This window comes from Pleurodeles waltl, chromosome 1_2 (assembly GCF_031143425.1).
Source record: "Pleurodeles waltl isolate 20211129_DDA chromosome 1_2, aPleWal1.hap1.20221129, whole genome shotgun sequence".
Taxonomy (NCBI): domain Eukaryota; kingdom Metazoa; phylum Chordata; class Amphibia; order Caudata; family Salamandridae; genus Pleurodeles; species Pleurodeles waltl.
Genome location: NC_090437.1, coordinates 1,333,674,548 through 1,333,696,594, shown reverse-complemented (window position 1 = coordinate 1,333,696,594; position 22,047 = coordinate 1,333,674,548).

The window sequence follows — 22,047 nt, the reverse complement described above, 5'->3', positions numbered from 1 at the left end:
AGGGATGGGGAGGCTATGGGGAGCTAGTGAAAGGATGGGGAGCCAGTGAAGGTATGGGGAGCCAGTGAAGGTATGAGGAGCCGGTGAAGGTATGGGGAGCCAGTGAAGGGATCTGAGGATGTCTCTCCGGGTAATGAACCTGGGATCAGAGATGAGAAAACTTACAGTAATGTAATCTGGAATCAATCATGGCAGGGATGGCTATCCGACAGCTGTTGAAGGAAAGATAAAAAAAGACAATTGTGATATCAATTGACCAAGGCTCACACTGGAGAATGGACAGTTGAAGCAGGCCACTAAAACATGCAAATTGTGATCTAGAATGTATAGACATTTTCACCTAATACAAATCACTGTGAGAGGATTGTTCAACAATTAATTGGTTTCAACAGAAACTTCAGCAGAAACCTACCTCACATGCATGTGTCCAGAATGTTTCCTCCAAGGAAGTACTGAGGGCTATTTTTATGACTTGGTTTGCGTCTCTCTTGCGCCACACAATATGGTACAAGAGTGACACAAAACTAAAGTCAGATTTTTGAAACCATGCAAAGCCACTCTGTGTGGCTCTGAGTGGCTTAAAAAATGTGGAGTAAGGCAATGCAGTGCAAATCGCTGTAAGCAGGTGTCCCATGAGCTTGCAGTGGGTGTTCCCATGCGACTCCCATGGATTTCGACGCATCCCCAGATTTACAAGAACTTTCTTCCACTTGCTCTGTGTGCTGCTAGAAAAAATATTTTTATGTTAAATATAAATTAAAATAATTATATATTTATTTCAAATGTAATATAAAATAAAAAAATGCTACACCAGCATTAACTCAATTTTCAATTAAATATGTAATTATTTTAAATATATTACATTAAAACAATTTTTTTAAGATGTATTTTTTTTTTAAAAACACAAAGTAAAATGTACTTATTTGTTATTTCTTATGGATGACTCAATGTTATGCATAGAATGTTAGGCAAGAATGTTTTTTGCTACAGTTGTGAAGGAAAGTCTTAATTTTATTAATGAAATGGAAGTGAACATTATGCGTTCTTCACTTGCTGCTTGTAATATAACAGCAACAAATCACAAAAAAATCCTACACCACATAACTTTTAATAATTCTTAATACATAATAAATAAATGCATTTTACTCATGCCGATTAATGTGATTAGTGGCTGCCATAATAAAAATAGCAAGATAAGAAAGAATAATATGAGCATCTGGTTTTGTAATGCCACTGTTCTAAATTAATGACATTTATTGGAATAAAATTAATTTACATTTAGTAATAAATCAAAAAAGATAACAACATATATTTTGTTTAACATTAAAATAAATATATATATGCTTAATATGTCAAAATGAATTCATATTTTTTTAATACCTTTATTTATACATTTTCGTAAATACAAAACAGTTACGTCAACTGGTGCATTGTATGAAGTGTCTAATTAACCCTCCCACCACCACCACTATGGATAGTAGTGGAACTGTTACAGTGCAGGTCACATCACATGTGCTAGGTCTACATGCAGATTACAATCAACAACAATCATCTTAAAAGCAAATTAAAATGGAGCAATTTGAACCGATTATTGCAGGACGACCTCTTCACCAAACTACACACTTGCTCCCAGAATGAATCTTCAATGATTTCCCCACGGTCTCGCTCCCATGGGATTTACACATCTTTCACCAGGTCTGCACCAGGTCTGCGCAGATTGCTATGCACAATAGGCCTTACTCCACGTCTGAGCTGGAATACATTTACCATAGGTTTGGGTTCTTTGTGGCTGTAGCAACTATAAAAGTGCAGTTTTTGAATAGGACTGGGATAGTCTTTTGTAGGAGGGTGTCTGTCGCTCCCTAAACTCCTCCTTAGCTGAGCTTCCAGTGCGATGGGGAGGTGGACTCTGATGAGCTCAGTGCACGCTGACATCATCAGACGTCACTGGGGGTTCTGGTATGGAAGGGGAAAGGCTTTCACTTGCATCCCTGCCTTGGGGGGGTGGGAGGGAAGCCCACAGAGGGAGCGCTAGCGCTCCCTCCGAGCTCATGTAATGGTTACATCCTCGGCATAGAAGGGGTTAAGGAAAACACACACAAGCAACATCATCGCTCAAGAAGGGCAACATGGAGGTGCTACTCATGCAGCATGCCAGACGACACAGAGCACAGGACCAACAGCAGCAGCTACCACCACACCAACATGGACCCCAAAGGCAACGCAGAAGGCAGGAGAGGCTCTTCAGGACCAGGACAATCCTCCAAGGGCCTCAGGGAACAGAATACCATCCGGAGTTACAGACTGAACTGGCAAGCCATACAGCAGCTGCTGCGCCAAATTGAGCCACAGATAACAGCCAGCCTGCAGACACCCAATATTATTCCACCGGAGACCAAGCTGCTGACTGTCCTGCACATGTTGGCAAGTGGCTCATTCCAAACTACGGGTGCCCTGGTTGCTGGGGTATCACAGCCCTAATTCTCCACCTTCCTTCCCAAGATCCTTGATGCCATCATCTCCCTCACACCCCGCCACATCAGCTTCCCCAACACACAGCAGAAGCAGCAGGAGACCAAACAGGGGTTTTACCAAATACATGGCACCCTGACACAATGGGATACACATGTATGGACAAATGACGGCTGCCAATAACAATAGATGCCACTCTAGAGCTACAAGGGAACAATTTCAAACCACACAGTGACAATGACATGGCCTGCACTGGAAGTACAACTTGGAAGATGAACCATGTACTATTACATAAGGCCACATAGTTACTCCCATACACTCCCAAGCAATAAGTACTGTGGAAGGGGTGTGCAATGTGTGTTGCTGTAGGTCAAACAGCATGAGACACATAGCATGATGATGCTGACTCACATGTAGGTGACATGGAAATACTGAGGCAGTACCAACATCACACATCACTCCTGGGGTGACATTGCCAGCTATCAATAAGGAAATGGACTGTGCTATGAACACATATTGATGTGACACTAATGCAAATTGCACACTGATGCACATACTGAAAGAACCAATTCTCCATCCAAATAACAGATGTACAGGGAGATGGCCCTCCCTGCACAGATACATCCACCTCCACAAGCCAGTTAGCCAACTTACCTGGAGCAAGTTCGGTTGCACATGAGCCACTGACGAGGGAACCACAAAGGTCTACATAGAACCAAGCAACACATGGGACGATTGTGCATTGTCAATACTGAACACCTCCGTGCTTGCCCACTTAGGGAGATGTGTTGGCATTGCCACAAAGCCCAATCAAAGGGCCTCACCTTTGGTTTTCATCTGCAATTACATATGTCCAAGTGGATGGGATGTCCAGGTTATGTAGTGCAACCATATTACCAACACATTGGAATCTATTGTGTGTGTGGAAGTATGATGTCCCCTCCAGTGAACGCACACTAAAACATGTAGCTCACTACACAACGCATGGGAGATACACACTGAACTGCAATTTGGAAATTAAACCGTAGATATCAGGTCAATGAGCCAAACACAAGTTGTCAAGTTAAACAACTCAATGCAGAAAGAACCTCACAGAAGCCCAGGATCCCACACAATGCCACAAACACATATAAGTAACAGACGACATAAGATATCAACTGCCATGCTACATGACATTCCTGGTGTAAGCAACAACAAAATACTTACCCCCATTTTCTCTTTCAGCTGATCAGGGTTACCGGATCCAGCCATGGATCATGACCCGATCCCCAACCAAGCACAGCAGCAGAGTGTGCCTATAATGAGGCACATCGGAGGACACGCACCATTGTTGAATGGACCTTTGGCATCCTGAAGTCCAGATTCAGGAGCCTGGACATCACCAGAGGCAGCCTCCTATATTCCCCAGAAATGGACTGCAAGATCATAGTGACTTATGCCATCCTGCACAACATTTGTGTAAGGAGGATCATCCTCCTATATGAACCCGAACAAGAACTGCCTGAGGAGGAGGAGGAGGCGGATGGTGACAGGGAAAATGAGGGGAACATCCAAACACGAACATCCAAACACAGCTGCAGGAATGCGTCGCAGACAGCAGATAGTTAAAAACGTTTTTCACCAATAGTCACTATAAACACATTGTTACGATATGGAATTAAACACCTCACTTCCTCACTCAATCCTGCTCTGGGTACTTATTAATGCATCACATGTTCTTTAGGAATGTGAGTATTACCTCAGGGAGCATGTCACAAAAACAAATCTAACTACTTCTGATGCCACATCACATGTGATGCGTATGATTACACAGCAAACATCACACACAGTTTAAAAAAAAACATGTTTTCTATTTCACATATGAAGGGCAAAATCATAGGACCACAGCTATGACATACATCCATGTTGCCAACATGGTCTACTGTAGCAGATGACACACAACTATGACACCTTCAATCCTAAGGTAAATAGGCGCATCATACATGAGGCAGTGGATGTGAAATAGCATTGGTAACAGGAATTTATGAAGAGACCCTTGACATTAGTAAGTGTTACATTTGCTATCTCTGCAAGGAGCTTGTGTGACAAGAGGTGGATCAATCCTGAAAATGGATAGCATGAGTTTCCCAGGTAGAACAAGCAATGGTCACAAGACATGCCCTGCGCAGTCAATCCCTGGTAATAAGTCCTGCCACAGCCATGTTTTAAGTCTCTGCCCTCCCTTCTCTAGGGGGCGCTGTAAATGTACTATCTGTACCTTGGGAAACACCATCAACACTCACCCAGACTCCCATTCTGATGCCTTTTTCCTTCCCTTTTCTATTTGGCATGCCATAGTCCAACTACATTAGCCTGCATGGACTTCAGGTCCCATAATGCACTGCCTGGTAGTTGATAAGACCTGTAATCTTCTGTACATAGCTTTCCATGGGAAAAGTCTGGTTGTCCCTTTATACTGGATTCTCTCCTCCAGGACTTGAGACTGAAGTTGCAAACACTTGTGACCCCTCTTGTGAAGGCCAGCCATGTGACTCTGCCCTGGGCTTGCGACTGCCTCGAACTGCTTTGAAGCTGCCATTCCCTGAAGCTCCTCGTTATGCATTGGAGTACAATTAATTTGTGTACCAGAGCCCTTGTTGGATTGTGTTACGGTCCTGATTATCCCTGAAACTGCTCTCTGTTTCCACAGTGTTGTTCCTACTTGTTCCATTCAGACGCTGCTCCCTGTTTTTCAGCCCTGATCATGTTGGTTCCTGACAGAGCTTGCTTCCTGTTAGCCAGACCTGTTTCAGTCTTTGTTCAACCAGACCCTGTTCCCTGTGCCTGCATTTGCCTCCCTTGCCCTCCGTTTCCTCTTTGGGTATTGTGCCTCGTAAGTGTACTATCAGTCCTCAACTGTTAGAATTGTTTAATTTTGTATTTGTACTGGCACATGGTTTCCAGGAGGCTAATCCAGCCCCCATCCTTTGTCTAATTTTGCATGTATTCATTAGTGCCAGACAGTGACAGTGTGCTATGGCTGTATTCCTGGATTTGTTACTGTGGCTCCAGCCCGACAAACAAGGGCTAGTCTTGTGTATGTAAGGACAATCAATGTTTGTGCCCTGAGGGTCCAGACATAGATTCACTTCTGCTGCCACCTTTCGATGGGGCTTGCGTGGTGACTAGCTGTGAGATTAACCTGCACAGAGGCACTGACATGCCCTGTTGCTGTGGGAAGTTCAGAGCCCTACCCTGTGTACAAACGTAGCGATGAGCCCTGCATGTTTGTCCATTATTGATCCGTTACAGATTTTTCCACAATGAGGTTGATCTGTCTTCACTCTTCTGTATTATCTGCCGTACCATAGCTGCCCTATCCCCTTGTATGCCTTTAGCTGATCTTTGGCTTTAGGACAAATCTGCTTTGAAAGATACTTTGTGAACTCAAGGGTTGCCCCAACAGACTCCTGACTGGACCTGCACAAAACCGTAACACCATGGAGCCCAATACTGACACAGGGTACACATGCCCACACACTTGAACTGGACACTTTGTGCAATGCACCTCTGAAAATATGTGAACACATGCAGCCTGGGCTGCTGGCCCACCACAGCTACAGGAGGAACATAGGTAATTTACATTAGTCAAACTGATGTGTACATGACAATTTTAGGATTGGAATTGAGGCTCTGTTTTGCAAACACTGTGCCTACCAAACATGTTCAAATGCCTGACGTATGGGTAGTTTACACACAAGTCACCATGAAGTGGTAGGCAACAATTAATGATATGTGAGGGGTAACATATCCGACATAGCCCTCTTCAGCCATCCTCGATCTTCCCTGTGTATTGTTTGTTGTGGAAAATGTATTGTCCCCAAAGTCAAACAACTACATACAGCAAATGAGTCGACACAGATTACAAACACATATCATGACTGTTGTACTTCATTGATTGCCATCTGATGTTGATACCCATTTGTAACACATTCATACATGAACATCACACCAAATGTATTGCATGCCGTTCCTAAAGAAGCACACAAATAGTTGTAATAGTCAATTCACACACAAAACACTCAGGCCATGATTTAGATTTTTGTAGCGCAGCCTTGCCATCATTTATTGACACAAAATCTGCACAAACTTGCAAATTCCATTTACATTTCCTAACTTTGCGCTGCTTTTGCGTCAGTGAAAAAAGGAGACTCCTGCACAAAGATAGTAGAAATGGGGGCCGCAGTTGGATGGTCTACCACTTGTGGCCAAACACTAGAACACACACTGCAGGCCATACCATCCTATCTTCGTCTAGATAAAGGCTGCATGCATGTTAAATAATGAAAAATCATGCAAAAACAGTCTGAGTCAGAAATTTTGACACAAATACGTTGAAAAAACACGCAAATGCACACTAAACAGCAATGGGTCCCTAGTGTTAATTCCACCAGCACACCCCACTTATGCGGATATCCATAAAAAGAATAGATTCCCAGTAATGCGTGGGATTTTGACGAACATGTAGCTTATGCGTCAAAAATATTCACGCAAACTACGTATGCGTCAAAAAAATGCACGCAAGACGGAAAACGGGGCGCAAAGGAAACAGGAAGTGATGTAATAGGAAATCCTGTTTACAGACATGGTACAATGTGTGTACTTTCACTTTCACTTTGCAGTCTGTGGTTTTTCTTGACTGTGTGGCTGTGTGTTGCTCTTGCTCTCTTGTGGATTGTGTATATTGTCTCTTGTGTGGTCTATCTTTTGTCTTTTGGTGTATCCGTATTGTATTTTGTACCTGTGTAAGTGTTTTTGTGTCTTTTATTGTTTTCTGAATTGTATTTGTACTGTCTGGTGTATGTGGGTTAGATTAGTTCGGTAGTTGGGGTCTGTCATTGGGGTTTGTAAGTTTCCTTTTTTATACTTTCTTGTCCTTTATTTTTCATTTTATTGTCAAAATACTGTACTGTACCATGTTGGTAAGGGCGAGGCTGGGGTGCATGGATGAGGAGGAGCTTGGGGTATTTGTGTGGCTGGTGTGCCACTTCCTTCCAATGATGCTGGAGACAGGGGGCCGTGTGATACAGGGGTATCACATGGAGGCAAGGCGGCTACGTTTGGCAAATGTGCTCTTCCACCTTAAACGAGTATTCAACATCTCCCGGAACGAGCACCAGCTGAAGCATCGCTGGGCTGACCTGCTGGGCCAAGAACAGGACCTGCTGGACCACCTGGGTGTGGTGATCGGTGGCCCTGTTGAGGAGTATCACATTGACAAATGTGTACAGTAGAATGCTCCTGAGTGACAGTAGCAGATGTCGTGACGTGCTGTATGCAATATTTGTGGCGATGTGGAATGCAAGTTGAACAAACTGTTAGTGTACCAGTAATGAGATGTATTACACATGTTAGTACATGGTAACAACTAGTCCAGAGTTGAGCCATGTCCGGCTATTATTCAGGACCATATGTACCAAGCTATTTATAACTTTCACTAACGGCTAAGTTCACCGAATTTTTGTTTACGACAGGGCAAATATTCTTTCAAATGACCAAACCAAAATTTGCCATTCTGGTATCAGATTGCACAATCACAAAACAGGGTTTGCTAGTGGCATTTAGGAATGGGCGTTTCTATCCTATTATTGAGTTGCAGGTGGCTATTTGTTTTATTCTTGGGCACAAATGCCAGCATTAAGCTACTGCAGTTACCATCCGTTTCAACTTGGTGCTAACCCATTTTCAAAAGGGGAGGGGTCCCCATGGGATCCCTTCCTCTTTGTGAATGCATGGTCAAAAACTTTTTCTGAGCATGAAGTTGTGCCACGGACCTCTGGCTGCTTCTAAAAATGTCTTTCTGTAATGAAATAGGTTGTTAAAATACTTTCTGTTCACCCCTGCTGAAATATTGCTGCATTTCAATGAATATTTACACCCCAATATTTAAGCAGTCATAGACATGGTGGTCTGCTGAGCTCAGCAGGCCAGCATCCCTGTGAGTGCCGCCATTCCCAAGGGGTTTGCAAAATGAGAACTACCTCATCATTATTTAAGAGGTAGGTCATTTGCTACCCCATTTTTGAATTGCAAACAGTGTCATTTCAAGTGTTCTACCTCTGATCAGCCAACTTGCTAATTGCTAGTGGCTAAGTCTCGCAATCTGTTAATCGCAATACCTGATATAGGTACATATGGCCGTGAGTGACACATTTCAGGTGCAATGACTACACCTGTGCCTAGGCATTCTGTCAATGATGGTCAGCTAAGACACTGTCAGCATGCCATGTTTTGCAGTTTTGGGACAGCAAAGTGGGCAATCCATCTTTAGCGCTACATTGCCATCATTACACACAACACGATCCCTGCCATCATGTTGTCATAGGGGGCATATACGGCTTAGGGGACACTGCCAATGGGGCATTTGTTACCTACATACAACTGTGCCACATCTGTTATGGACCACTGAAAGCACGATAATTGCTGACTGAAAATTGACCCACATTTCCATCACACAGTTACTCATTGTCCCTTGATACATAAGCCACAATACCTGAGTCACTTGTATTACAGTGCACCAGGAAAGTGTCATTGCAATTGTCACCCAATAACAAATAATGAAATGGAGTACCATCTCAAATGGATTTGCCACAAAAGTGTGAAGTCAGGTTTAGCACCACATGATTGTTAGGGCCAGTGCATGTGTGCATATGTGTGTCTATCACTCACTGGAGTGTCAGTGTCAATGCAAGTTTGCAGTGGTATGTCTGTTGGAGTGTCTACATGCCTGATCTGCAGATCAATCATATAAAATGTCACACACTGTGATATGTTGTTCTCACGTTTGTACAGTGATCAGACATTGAGCATATATCTCCTTTCCATGTCTTACAGGTGGCCCCCCTATACCATCTGGGAAGTGGCTCGATTCAAGGACCCAGACTTATCCAGTAAGTGTGAAAATGCCTGTCCTGTGTTGTGATTACAGCTGTTGTGTGATTGACTCTTGTGTGGAGGACTCATTTCAAGATATGAGGAGCTGGCACGTGATCTGATATATGACTTGACTGGAAGTTGACATAGTGTTCCATGCGAGGGTTAGACATTCACTGGCAGAGAGTCATATTTTGGGAGTCTTGTGCTGCGCAATAGGAAAACAGCAGGTGAACAAGGTGATTGGTAGCCACATGTAGGGCCCACATTTGATTTGGAGGTTGTCCAGTGTCAGAATATTGACAGCAAGTAATACCGTAATTTACACAAGACTGTGATGCATCAGTTTTCCGCACAAAAATGTGCACCCCTGTATTGTACATGTGGGACTGTATGGGTGACTGTCCCCCAGCATCTAGCCCCAAATGTTGTACTCCATTTACGTGGCATTAAGTGGTATGTTATAGGCGTGCATGCAGGTCAAGGCCAGATGTGTGCTTGCATCAATGTGGGTGATTTAGGAAATGGGTCAGTGAGATGTGATGTTGATGGTTGTCCACAAATGGAAACATGGATGTAGATGTGATTGACCAATGGATACCTCACTCTTAGTTGGCAGGCCTCCTTACATGTGTTCCACTCACTAAATCCATGTACAGATGGACAAGGATTCGTGGTTGTCCTTGATGGTTGTGATGATGTAATGCATGCCCATACCCCCTGAGGCACAGGGGTAGGGGAAGAAAATATATGTAGGTAGGTGTGATGGTCACAGTGTAGATGACAGTCATCTAATTCAAGCGTTCATCTGTCCCAAACAACAATGACCCCTTATGATTAGCAACTGCATACCATCCTGCCAATTACATATACAAATCACAGGTATTGTGTGCCTTGATGTTGATCCAGCTCATAGGGACTAGTCGGCCTGGCACATGTTAAGTACTTGCTGCATTTGCATTGTGACACATTGCACTATATAAATGCACATATCACTTAACTTGGTACACACCTTGTTGTGCTTTACTGTGCTGTTAAATACCTGATGGGTAGGCTGCGTTGCCATGTCATTCTTCAGGGACAATTTATCATCTGTACTGTGGTTTGGACTACATGTGCATGCATCACACAATGATGACACTAATGTTTGCCTGTCTCTTTTTTACAGCTGCCAACACGAATGCCGCAGAGATTAGTGAGTTCCAGAGGCGGGCAGTGAGATCCAGGCATATCCTGGATGTGGAGTCTGACTTTCGAATGATGGCAAGGCACTATCATCAGGAAAGAGCCACTGGAGCATGGCAGGCTTTTAGCCAAGGGGGCCCGGCATTGGCCACAACAGGTGTCGCCACCACCATGACTGCAGGCAGTGGCACAGTGGCCACCAGTATATCAGCCATACCTGCTGCACCCTGAACCTCGGGAGCTACAGTCACAACACTTGCTGCACCGTCACGTCCAGCACCCCGGACTACAGCACCTGCATTTGCTATAACATCTGGGACACAGACCACCACAGCAGCTGCTTTGGACATGGCCCCAGTCAGGCAGCTACAGAGGGACATGTGGAAGGTCCTGAAGAAAATGGACAGTCTCCAGCGGGACGTTGATCGAAATAACAGGAGGCTCAAATCAATTCTGAAAACTCTGAGGAGGGCAAAGATCTAAGTCCTGCATTGCCTCACCCCTAATTCCATCCCCTCCCTCCACTTTCCTCATCCTGTTTATTAGTGGGTTTAGGGGGTTTAGTGATAGGTTAGAGTAGGCTATTAGTTTAGATAGGATAAGTAGGTTAGGGTGTGGGAGGGTTATATTATTACATGTTAGTTTGTGGGTGGGTGGGTGATTGGTTGTTGATGTTGGGGCTTTTGTGTATTCTATCATAAAAAAATAAATAAAAAATAAATAAAAAATATTTTTAAAAAAATTATATATATATATATATATATATATATATATATATATATATATATATATATATTTGTTTAGTATTAGTTAGTATCTGTTTAGGTTAGTATATGTTGTCCTTCATGTGTCCTGTTATATGGGGGGGGGTGAGGGTTAATGTTTATAGAGTGTTTAGTTACATGTGGTAAGTAAGTTTAGCATAGGGTGGTTAGGGCCAGTTGTGGGTAATGTATAGTTAGGATAGGTTAGGTTAGTGTAGGTGTGTGACATAGTTTTAAGTTTTCTTTTAGACATAGTTAATAAAGTTTTAGGTACTCCTTTACGGTATGTGTCATATGCTTGGGGATCTGGGCCTTTGCATGAGTGTACACTGCCAAATTTGTGTTGGCCTGTGTATTCCGTCCTGCATCCACATCCCACTCTTGACATGTTCATTCCCACTTCTAACTGAGTTGTCACATTGGCAGCTACAGCAAAGGTACTTCTCTATGCATCTGCCATCCATTGTACCCACCACTCAAGGTGACTATGGTTCCCATGTCTTGGACAGGTAGGTGTGATTTTTAAGCTGTCATCGTTTGGGTCCTGTGCTGGAATCTTGGGCACTGTGGTACGTCTGCCTGCAGCCTGATGTTCATGTTAACTCTGATAAACTGAGTGGTGTCAATTTCTTGGTGACGTTATTGGCCAAACACTCTTACACAGCCATTCCTGTTGTATGTTGTGGTTGTGGCATTTATGTTTTGGGTCAAATGTCACATACACAATGATTGTCTTGTAGGGGATGTGACCAGCATTGAGTTTAATCTTGTAGATACCTTGGGCCTGACATATACTATTTTTAGACAGCATTTGACTCATTTTTTAACGCAACAGCAGCGCAAACTTACAAATTACAATGATATTTTGTGAGTTAGTGCTGCTTTTACTTCACAAATGAGCCACAAGCAGCACAGATGATTTTAAGATCCAGAGCCTTGTGCATAAATATAAGCCCACATTATATCTGCAATCTTGTATTGAGATTCTTTGACCACTGACGTGTTACATGCATCACAAATCTCCAGCACAGTAGATGTGCCACATTACACAGAGACAAAGTGGTTGTGTAGGTGCTGTTTATTTTAAAGTGCTGTAGTACAATATTTACATAGTCCAGGTTTGTGAGTCCATTAGTGTGAAGCATTATATTGCGACGCAACACAAGTGCAATGTTGAGGGACATGTCATTGGACATGCTGCAATGGAAGTCCTGCAGTGCAGAGGAACATAAATTGCCAATTGGGTAGTGAGAGACAATTGCAGTCCATAGTGGTGAGGTTAACAGTGTGTCGGAGAAGAGTGCATGTCACCAACTGTAGCAAGACTGGCATGTTGTCAAGCACAAGGAAAAACAGTGCCCATGTGGCATGGGCTGGTGCTAATGGGTAATCCTACGGGTGAAGGTGATCTGTTCCACGTCTTCATCCCCTGATGTGTGTGTCGTCTCTTCTGCCCTTGATGGTGGTGTTGGTGAGTTTGAGGGGACAACACACACTTCAGTGGTTAGAGAAGTGGACTCTGAATTCCCGGTAGCTGCCAACTGTGGAACTATTGAGGGCATAACTGCAGCAAGGAGGAGCTGCTGGTTATTAGTTATGGCAGCAACATCCCTGTGGTAGGCAACCATGTCTGCCCTGAGGGAGTCCAGATTGTTGTCATACATGCAGCTAAATGTTTGGGAGGCCAGGAGTTGTGGCAACTCCCTCACTGCAGTGGTGAGGTCCCTCACACACTGTTGGAGTCCTTGCAGTAGTGATTGTTGGACTTACATTGCTGCTGACTGTTCTGCTGATGTCATCATGCACATGCGCATCCCCTCAAGGCTGGCTGCCATAGTTTGCATCCCCACCCTCACCTCCTTGGTCAGCTCCCGCTGTACTCCCACAACTGTCTCTGAAAGATGGTCCCAGTGTCATCAGAGTCCTCAGCTGTGTTGGAGTTGGCATGTCACACTATTGGGGTGGTGGGTGGGTCCTCTGAGATGGCTGCTACATGTGTGCTCCTCCTTGCGACTGGACCTGGGGTCTGGAGGGTTCCCAGGACGTCTTGGAGGGTTTCATAGCTGATGGTTGTCAGCTCGTCATCCATGTCATCAGGGTAGTCCAAGAATGCTGATCCACAGGAGAGCCATTGTCCTCTGCAATGAGATATTGTTCAATTAGTGTGTCTTTGTTCTGGCAGGTGTAATGTGACGTCACTGACTTCCTATTGGTGGAACATTGTAATCTGGGATTCCGTTCATTGTTCCTGTCATTAATATTTGCATTCTCTCAGGCCTATGCCCCACCTGCATGTCACATGTAGTGTGGGCAGTTTGGGGAATTGTGTGCGTCACATCCTTTAGGTGCAGGTTCTGTCCAAATTGTGGCTTGCCACCTTCTAGTCCTAATCAACCCTCCCTCTTCTACCATTAGGATGGTGAGACTTTGCAATGCTTGTTGGTGTTCTGATGCCACCTGCACCACACATAACAATATGGCCCTGACCCAGTCGATCATTTTTCACATACACCTATATAGTGCTGAGACGTAGACGTAGCACCATACCATGTATTGCATTGGCATGACACAAATTAGTGGCAACCATAAACCTGGAAGTCCAAGGTACTCTTTCCTAAAACACTTTCTAAACCTGTGGAAGATCAGAAGAGGACCAAACCCTGCTTGTCGTAAGGGCAAAGAAATGGATTCCACTTGGATTCCAAGGGTCAGTGGACTGACTTCTTATGTGCTACGTGGGCACAAAAAGCTGAAGAAACACTTTTTCCTGGATGACCAGTTGCCCAGTCATAATGGACCTGCACTGGACCATCCACAATGCCTTTGCAGAACCAATCCCTGGAATCCTAGTATCCCCTTTACGCCTGGGGCCCTTATGTGAAGAGCTAATAACAAAAGATTACCACTGCAAAAGTTTGGGACTTAGAAATATTCTGACTTCCAGCCTCCAGAGGACCAGGACCAACCACTGGTGAAAGCACAATTCCCCTGGGCTGAGCCTTGACGTGTTTGTCTCGCTTTCAGTTCTTCCACAGCAGCAGATCAATTTCAGCGGGTCCTCGGTGAGAAGGCAACCGATCCCAGCAAGGCCTTTTCAGTTCCAGCCTGCCATCTCGTTCCGCTGGAGAAATTCAAGCTCTATTTCAGAGACTAGGGGACAGATTTACTAAGGACGTGCTTTTTCCTAGCATGACAAAACTTGTTGCAAGGCAAGTCTTTTAATGGTATTTCCACACTCATGCAAGGGGCAATTTGTGGCTGTGTGAAGAAATGTAATGCACTGTGTTGTGTTACATTCTATTGTGGGGGCATTCCATGGGTGGCGTATGGGTGTTCCTGTGCATCCACTCATGGATTCTGACGAAATCCCAGATTTACTAAAGGTAATAAACCTGGGATTGTACCAATATGGTGCGCCTACAACAGATAGCTATAACATGGAGAAATATTTTTATTTCTCTATGTTATTTCCTCTTTCCATGTGTGCGGCAATTGCCTTTAAGAATTGTTTTTGTGCAGGAAGGTCTACTACCTGCACAAAATAAATCCTACTCATAATGCAGGCACACTTGCAACATGGAGCAATAGTGCTTGTGTTTCTGTAAGGCAGCAAACAGTGCACCAGCACTAGGAGGGACCAGAAGAGCACTATTCCTCAGTAGATTAGAAGTTCTGCTCTCTCCATTTCATGCAAAGCAGCATCGCAACTTTGCTTGCTGCCCTGCATTGCATTAAAAATGTGTAAATATGCCCCTTAGTATCAAGGTAAAGTGCCCGAGCAACGTGACGGCAGCACTGGGAGCGAAATTAAGGAGCATATTTATAGCCCCTAGCGCCACATTAGCATCATTTTTTTTAACGCTAATGTGGCCCAAGGAGGCCAAATTCCTCGTGCCATAATTACAAAGTAGTGCAGTGGATGCATTGTGCCACTTTGTAACCCTTTGCGCTACGTTATGCCTGCGCCAGGAATAGTGTATGCAAAGGGAGCATTCCCCCAGTGGGGGGCGAAAAAATGGTGCAAGGAAATCTAACAGATTTCCTTTGATCATTTTTTACGTCACTATTAACACCTGTTCAGAGCAGGCGCTAAAAGGGGGCTTCCATTATTTATAATGGGCCCCTATGTACTCTACAGGACTAGTGCCAATATTTTGGCGCTACTCCTGCAGAGTACATCAATAGCGTGAAAAAAAATGATGCTATTGCCCACTACCCTGCTCCATGGTGCGCCGTACCTTAGATGCAGCGTACACATGAGGGTGGTAGGGGGGCGCTAAGGGGCGCAAAGAAAGCGGCGCACTAGTTGCAGGCCACTTTCCTTAAATATGACCCTAAGTTCAAAGCTAAAATTCTGAACTGGGCCATCCCTCTTGCCATGTCTGACTTTGGAATCCATTGCAATTACCCTCAACGTGCACATCAATCTACAACTACAGACTATCTTTGCCACTTTGTGCTTTTTGTTCTATTTCCACTTAAAACTTACAAAACTCAGACCTCTGATTCCCCTTATTAGATTTTTGTCATTTTGTTATTCAAGATTTACTATATTTTTCTAATTTGGTTTGGTGTTTTTATTATTTGCTGAATGAATGAATGAACTATTATTTGTATTGCGGAACAGCAGACTCACAGAGGTGTCCTGGTGCTTCAGTAAGCAACATGCCAATTTTGAACATATTAAACTGACAGGCATAAGAAGGTTTTCAGTATTTTCCTAAAAATTGGCTTCAGAAGCATTTTCCTTTATGCAATGGATATCTCAGTCCAAAGTTTTGCCAAAAAGAGCGAATAAGAGCGTCCACCTCTTCTGGATCTGGGCACCTATGGAATGTTCACTAGAAAAGGATTGGCGGAGCACAGTGATCTAGTAAGCTGCAAATAACCATGTGCCAGATGTATTAAAGGGTTTTACCCATTCTGTGTCAATGGTACAAATGTGTTCATACATATGGCCCCATGTCCCTTAGATACAGGGGCCTTTCTTGTCGAAGACCCTATTAGTTGTGACTAGGACTCACAGTGATTGTGTCTTCACAGTCTGGGCCGACAGCGCAGCCGTCACCAGACAATTATGTGAGAATCACCAGCAGAGGAGCTTTGGCTCCGCCCACATGTTTGGAGCCAGGTGTACATGCTTTGATGGACAGATGTTGTGCTTCTACAAAAACATGTTTGCCATTCACCAGCAGTTATCACTTGGTCATTTATCCAGCTGCCAGAGCTTGGATTTGCAAGGTCACACTCACTGCAAAGCTATTAAAGTGTCTTAGCTGCCTAGATAATTCTTGGTAAGTTATAGTGTTTTACTGGCAGCAGCACAGATGGAAGGAGGGCAGTCATCAGCTTACATGGATTCTTAGGTCTGGCTTGGCAGTGCAACTGTCCCTCGACTTTCTAACCTACACCAATGTTATTCCAGGGTTCTTTGCTTCCCTCAAATACATATCCATCCCCAGGCCATTTACTTGGAGTGCTTCAGATTACTATACAAGTGTCCTTTAAAGTCAGGCCTGCTGGCATTGCCAATGCTTGTTCCTCTGGCAACCAGTGTAATCTTTACCAAAGGGGGCGATGGATTGCCAGTGAGGAATATTAAGATTCAGTCTTGCTGCACCCTCTTATCATTCTTCTAGACCTCCTTCTGCTCTTGGCAGATGTAAGGTTCACTTCTGTAGTCCTTCTTCAGTCTCTGCTCTATGTTCTTACCGTTTGGGATTTCTGGAGCTGGGTGGTCTTCCTGATGGTGTAGCATGGGCCCCCACAGCCCCCACGGTGCCGGGGCCGCGATCTCCAGGGGTCCCCTCAGCACAGTACCCGTGGCCTGAGAGCTCCTGACTGAGTTCAGAGTGGGGGTCCGTCCATGTACTTTGCATGGGGACCCCCTCAGGTTTTGTTACGGCACTGGGACTTCCTACCTTCCAGGTTGCCCCTGCTTTGTCCCAGGCAGTGGAGACTCTCTTAACTTCCCTTCTGGTGTTCTCCAAGGTCTCCAAGGAGAATTCACACAAAGGTGCCTACAGGGAGGATGCACACACAGACAAATACAGGGAACATGCACACACTGGCACATACAAGGAGAATGTACACACAGGCAAAAACAAGGTGAATGTACACACCAGCACCTACAGGGAGACTGCACAATCCGGCACCCACATGAAAAATGGACACACAGACAAATACTGGGAACATGCACACACTGGCACATACAAGGAGAATGTACACACAGGCAAAAACAAGGTGAATGTACACACCAGCACCTACAGGGAGACTGCACAATCCGGCACCCACATGAAAAATGGACACGCAGACATGTAAATGGAGAAAGCACAACCTGGAACCTACAGGAGAATACACACACAGACACCTAAAGGGAGAATGCACACTGGCTCCCACAGGAAGAATGCACACACACAGGCACCTACAGGTAGAATGCACACTGGCTCCCACAATGAGAATGCACACACAGGCACCTACAGGGAGAATGCACACTGGCTCTCACAGGGAGAATGCACACACAGGCAACTACATGAGAATACACACACTGCACCTAAAGGGAGAATGCACACACGCAACCAAGGAAAGAATACACACACAAGCAACTGCAGGGAGAATGCACTCACTGGTACCTACAGGAGAATGTACACACTGACACCTTCAGGGAGAATGCACGCACTGGCCCATACAGGGAGAATGCACGCACTGGCACCTGCAGGGAGAATGCACACACCGACACCCACAGGAAGAATGCACACATAAGCACCCTCAAGGAGAATGCCCACGCAGGCACCTATGTGGAGAATGCACACACTGGCACCTACAGGGAGGATATACACACTGGCATCTGCAGGGAGAATGTACACACTGGCACCTTCAGGGAGAAATCACACGGTCCCTACAGGGAGGCACCTACAGGGAAAATTTACACACTGGCACCTACTGGGAGAATTCAAACACAGGCGCATACAGGGAGAATGCACACACAGGCATTTACAAGGAGAATTCACACACATGCACATACAGGGAGAATGCACACACAGAAACCAATAGGTAGAATGCACACACTGGCACCTACTGGGAGAATGCACACACAGGCACCTAAGGGGAGAATGAACACACTGACACCAACAGGGAGAGTGCACACACAGGCAAGTTCATGGAGAATGCACACACATACGCCAGCAGGGAGAATACACAAACAGACGCCTACAGGGAGAATGCACACACAGGCACCTAAGGGGAGAATGAACATACTGGCACCCACAGGGAGAATGCACACACAGGAACCCACAGGGAGAATTCCGACACTGGCACCTACAGTGAGAATGCACATGCCCGAATCACCTACAGGAAGAATGCACACACAGGCACCTACAGGGAGAAAGCACTCCCTAGTACTTAAAGGAAAAATGCACACACTGGCACCTACAGGGAGAGTGAGTGTGCAGGCACTGACAGGGAGAATGCACACACTAACATCTAAAGGGAGGATGTACAGACAGGCACCTACAAGATGAATGAACACACTGACACCTTCAGGGAGAATGCATGCACTGGCCCATACAGGGAGAATGCACGCACTGGCACCTACAGGGAGAATGCACACACCGATTATGCTAGTTTAAAGCTGTTCCATTACCACAGTAGCTACGTCCAATACTGGTTTGTGATAAAACTTACGAAAAGTATTTTGTGAAGACCAATCTGCTGCCTTCATAATGTCTTCTAACCGGGAACCCAAGGCAAAAGATTTTGAAGCCATAGCCCCTCTAGCCGAATGAGCCCGAATACAGAGGTATCAATACCTGCTTCACTCATCAACCACCTCATCCATCTGGCCAGAGTGGCTGAGGTCACTGGTTTAAAAGGTTTTTGCAAATAAATTAATAATTGACCTTTAGCATCCTGTCGAAATTCCTCTGTGACCACTTCATAATCCTTTAAACACTGGACTACACATAATTTCGAATTTTCAGTGTATATTGGGTAGGATACCGACCTGTAATTTGTTTTAGTCCTTCTTGTCACTGAAAAAGTGACCCCTTCTGGGGAAAAAGTTCTACCAGCTAAATCCAAAGCTCTGACGTCTGAAACCCTCTTACAAGAGATAAGACATAAGAGCATGGTCAGCTTGGCTGAAAGCTGCTTGCGAGATAAATACCTGTTGGTAGGCCAAGAATCCAAAAATTTTAAAATAATGCTAACATCCCATAATACAGAATATTTAGCTTGAGGAGGTTTAGAAAGACGTATACCCCTCAAAAGTTTGCAAATTAACGGTGTTCTCCAATGGGTTTACCCTCTAGATGAGAGTGTCCTGCTGAAATAGCTGACCTAAAGTTATTGATAGTCCGAAACCACAACTAGCTAGTTCTGCTAGAAAGTTAACAATCATACCAATATGTGCTTCCACTGGATTGGCACCCCTTCCATCACACCAACTAGACCATCTGCGCCAGGCTGAGTCATATCATTTATGGGTAATACTGGCCCAGGCCTGCTTAATTTATTCCGCAGCTTGCTTCGAAACGTCTGGGGTATTCCATCTAGACCTGAAATTAGCCAGGCTAGCAGAGTCAACTTCCCTGACAAGACCAGTGGATGTTGAAGGCCCTCCGGACTCAACAGAAGATTCAGACGAGGCGGAATCAGAAGAGGAGAGGCACAAGCTAAATGAAGAGCTATGGGGAACCAAGGATGTGCTCTCCAAAAGGGGGTCACCAGAACAATCTCTGTCTTCTGTCTCCTCACCTGAGACAAAACCCTGGCAATCATCAGGAATGGAGGAAAGGCATAACCTCGAAACTGGGACCAATCCTGAAGAAAGGCATCTGTCTTTAACGCACAAGGGTCTGGACGCCAACTGTAAAACTTTGGAATTTGGCAATTGAGCCGTGAGGCAAACAGATCCACTTCGCAATTGCCCCATTCCCTGGTTATCTGAGAAAAAATCAGAGGGTCCAATTTCCAGTCGCTGGAATCCGACAGGTATCTGGAGTTCTAGTCTGCTATGATGTTCTGGTCCCCAGGAAGGTATTCTGCTATGACCAGTAGACGCTGAGTTAGGCAATAGTGTCAGAAATCCTTGGCAATCTCCGCCAGAATTCGGGACTTCGTGCCTCCTGATTTGTTGACATACCTCACTGCTGAGACATTGTCCATCCGTAAGAGTATGCAACAATCTGTTTTCTGAGGGGAAAGGCTCTTTATGGCAAAAGATCCCGCCAGAAGTTCCAGACAATTGATATGAAGTGTTTGTTCCCATTCTGACCATCTGCCCCCCGTCACTAGGGAGTTGCAACGAGCTCCCCAACCCCATCTGCTGGCATCGGATTCTATCACCACCTCTGGGTGAGACCCGAAAATCGCCCTGCCATTCCAAGCTTCCATATGATGGAGCCACCACTGAACCTCTGATCGTACTTCGGCAGTCAATGGGATTTGTTCTGAATAACTCAGGCACTGTTGTAGGTGTCTGATCTTGAGTCTTTGTAGTGCCCGATAATGTAGGGGTGAAGGGAAGATCGCCTGAATAGACGAAGCTAGTAAGCCCACTACTCTGGCTATATTCCTTAATGAGATGGTCTGAATGGATAGAACCGATCTCAATTCCCTCTTGATGTTGCGGATCTTCTGAGAGGGAAGGAGGAGTTGACATAAAATGGAATTTATCTGGAACCCCAGGAACGCTATCACCTGAGAGGGTTTCAGCAATGACTTCTGCACATTGATAAGGAAACCTAAATCTTGCAGAAGGTTGATGGTCCAATCCAAATGAGATAGGAGGACTTGAGGGGATTGTGCAATCAGCAGAATGTTGTCCAGATATATAATCAATCTGACTCCCTTGGCTCTGAGCCATTCCATCACAGGTCTCAGAAGCTTCGTGAAGCACCAAGGGGCTGACAACAGACCGAATGGAAGGGCAAGAAACTCCAAACACTGTCCCTTCCACTGGAACTGCAGAAATCTCCTGTGAGGAGGAAAAATTGGGATCGACAGGTATGCATCTTTTAGATCCAGTCGCACCATCCAATCCCCTTCCAAAAGGATATCCCTTAACATGTGGATGACTTCCATCTTAAAGTGCCTGTATAGGATCCAATGATTGAAATCCTTCAGGTTCAAGACTAAACGGTGACCTCCTCCTTTCTTGTCTACTACGAAAATAGGACTGAGGAAACCGTATGGGTGAGGAGATGCAAACTGGACGGCTCCCTTGTCTAAAAGAGCTTGCACTTCTTTGCCTATAAAATTTTGATTTGCTAGGGAAAAACACATTTGTAATGGAGGGGAGAGCTGAGTGGGAGTACTGATAAACTCCAGTCAAAATCCCTCTACTGTTTGGAGAATCCAAGGATCTCCGGAGATCCGTTTCCAATTTGCCAAGCATAATGCTACTCTGCACCCAAGTCTGACCTGAGAAAAATGAATAATGCTCACCTGTGAAACTTGAGTCCTGTATGGCTCCTTGCTGCCCTCTGCGATGGCCTCTATGGAAACAGAGGCGTCCTCCCCTGGGGCGCGTGGGGTAGAAGGTGGGGTCTTGTTCCCCGTACCAGCCACCTCTGCCTCTCGGGTAGTAGTTCTGGGGACTGTTGTATGTTCCTCGGCCGGGCATACGTCCCCCGTAACGACCGGCCCTGACAAAAAGGCCTTGTTTAAAAACCTTCTTGAGAGACATTTGAGCCTTGTCAAGCAAAGAAAAAGT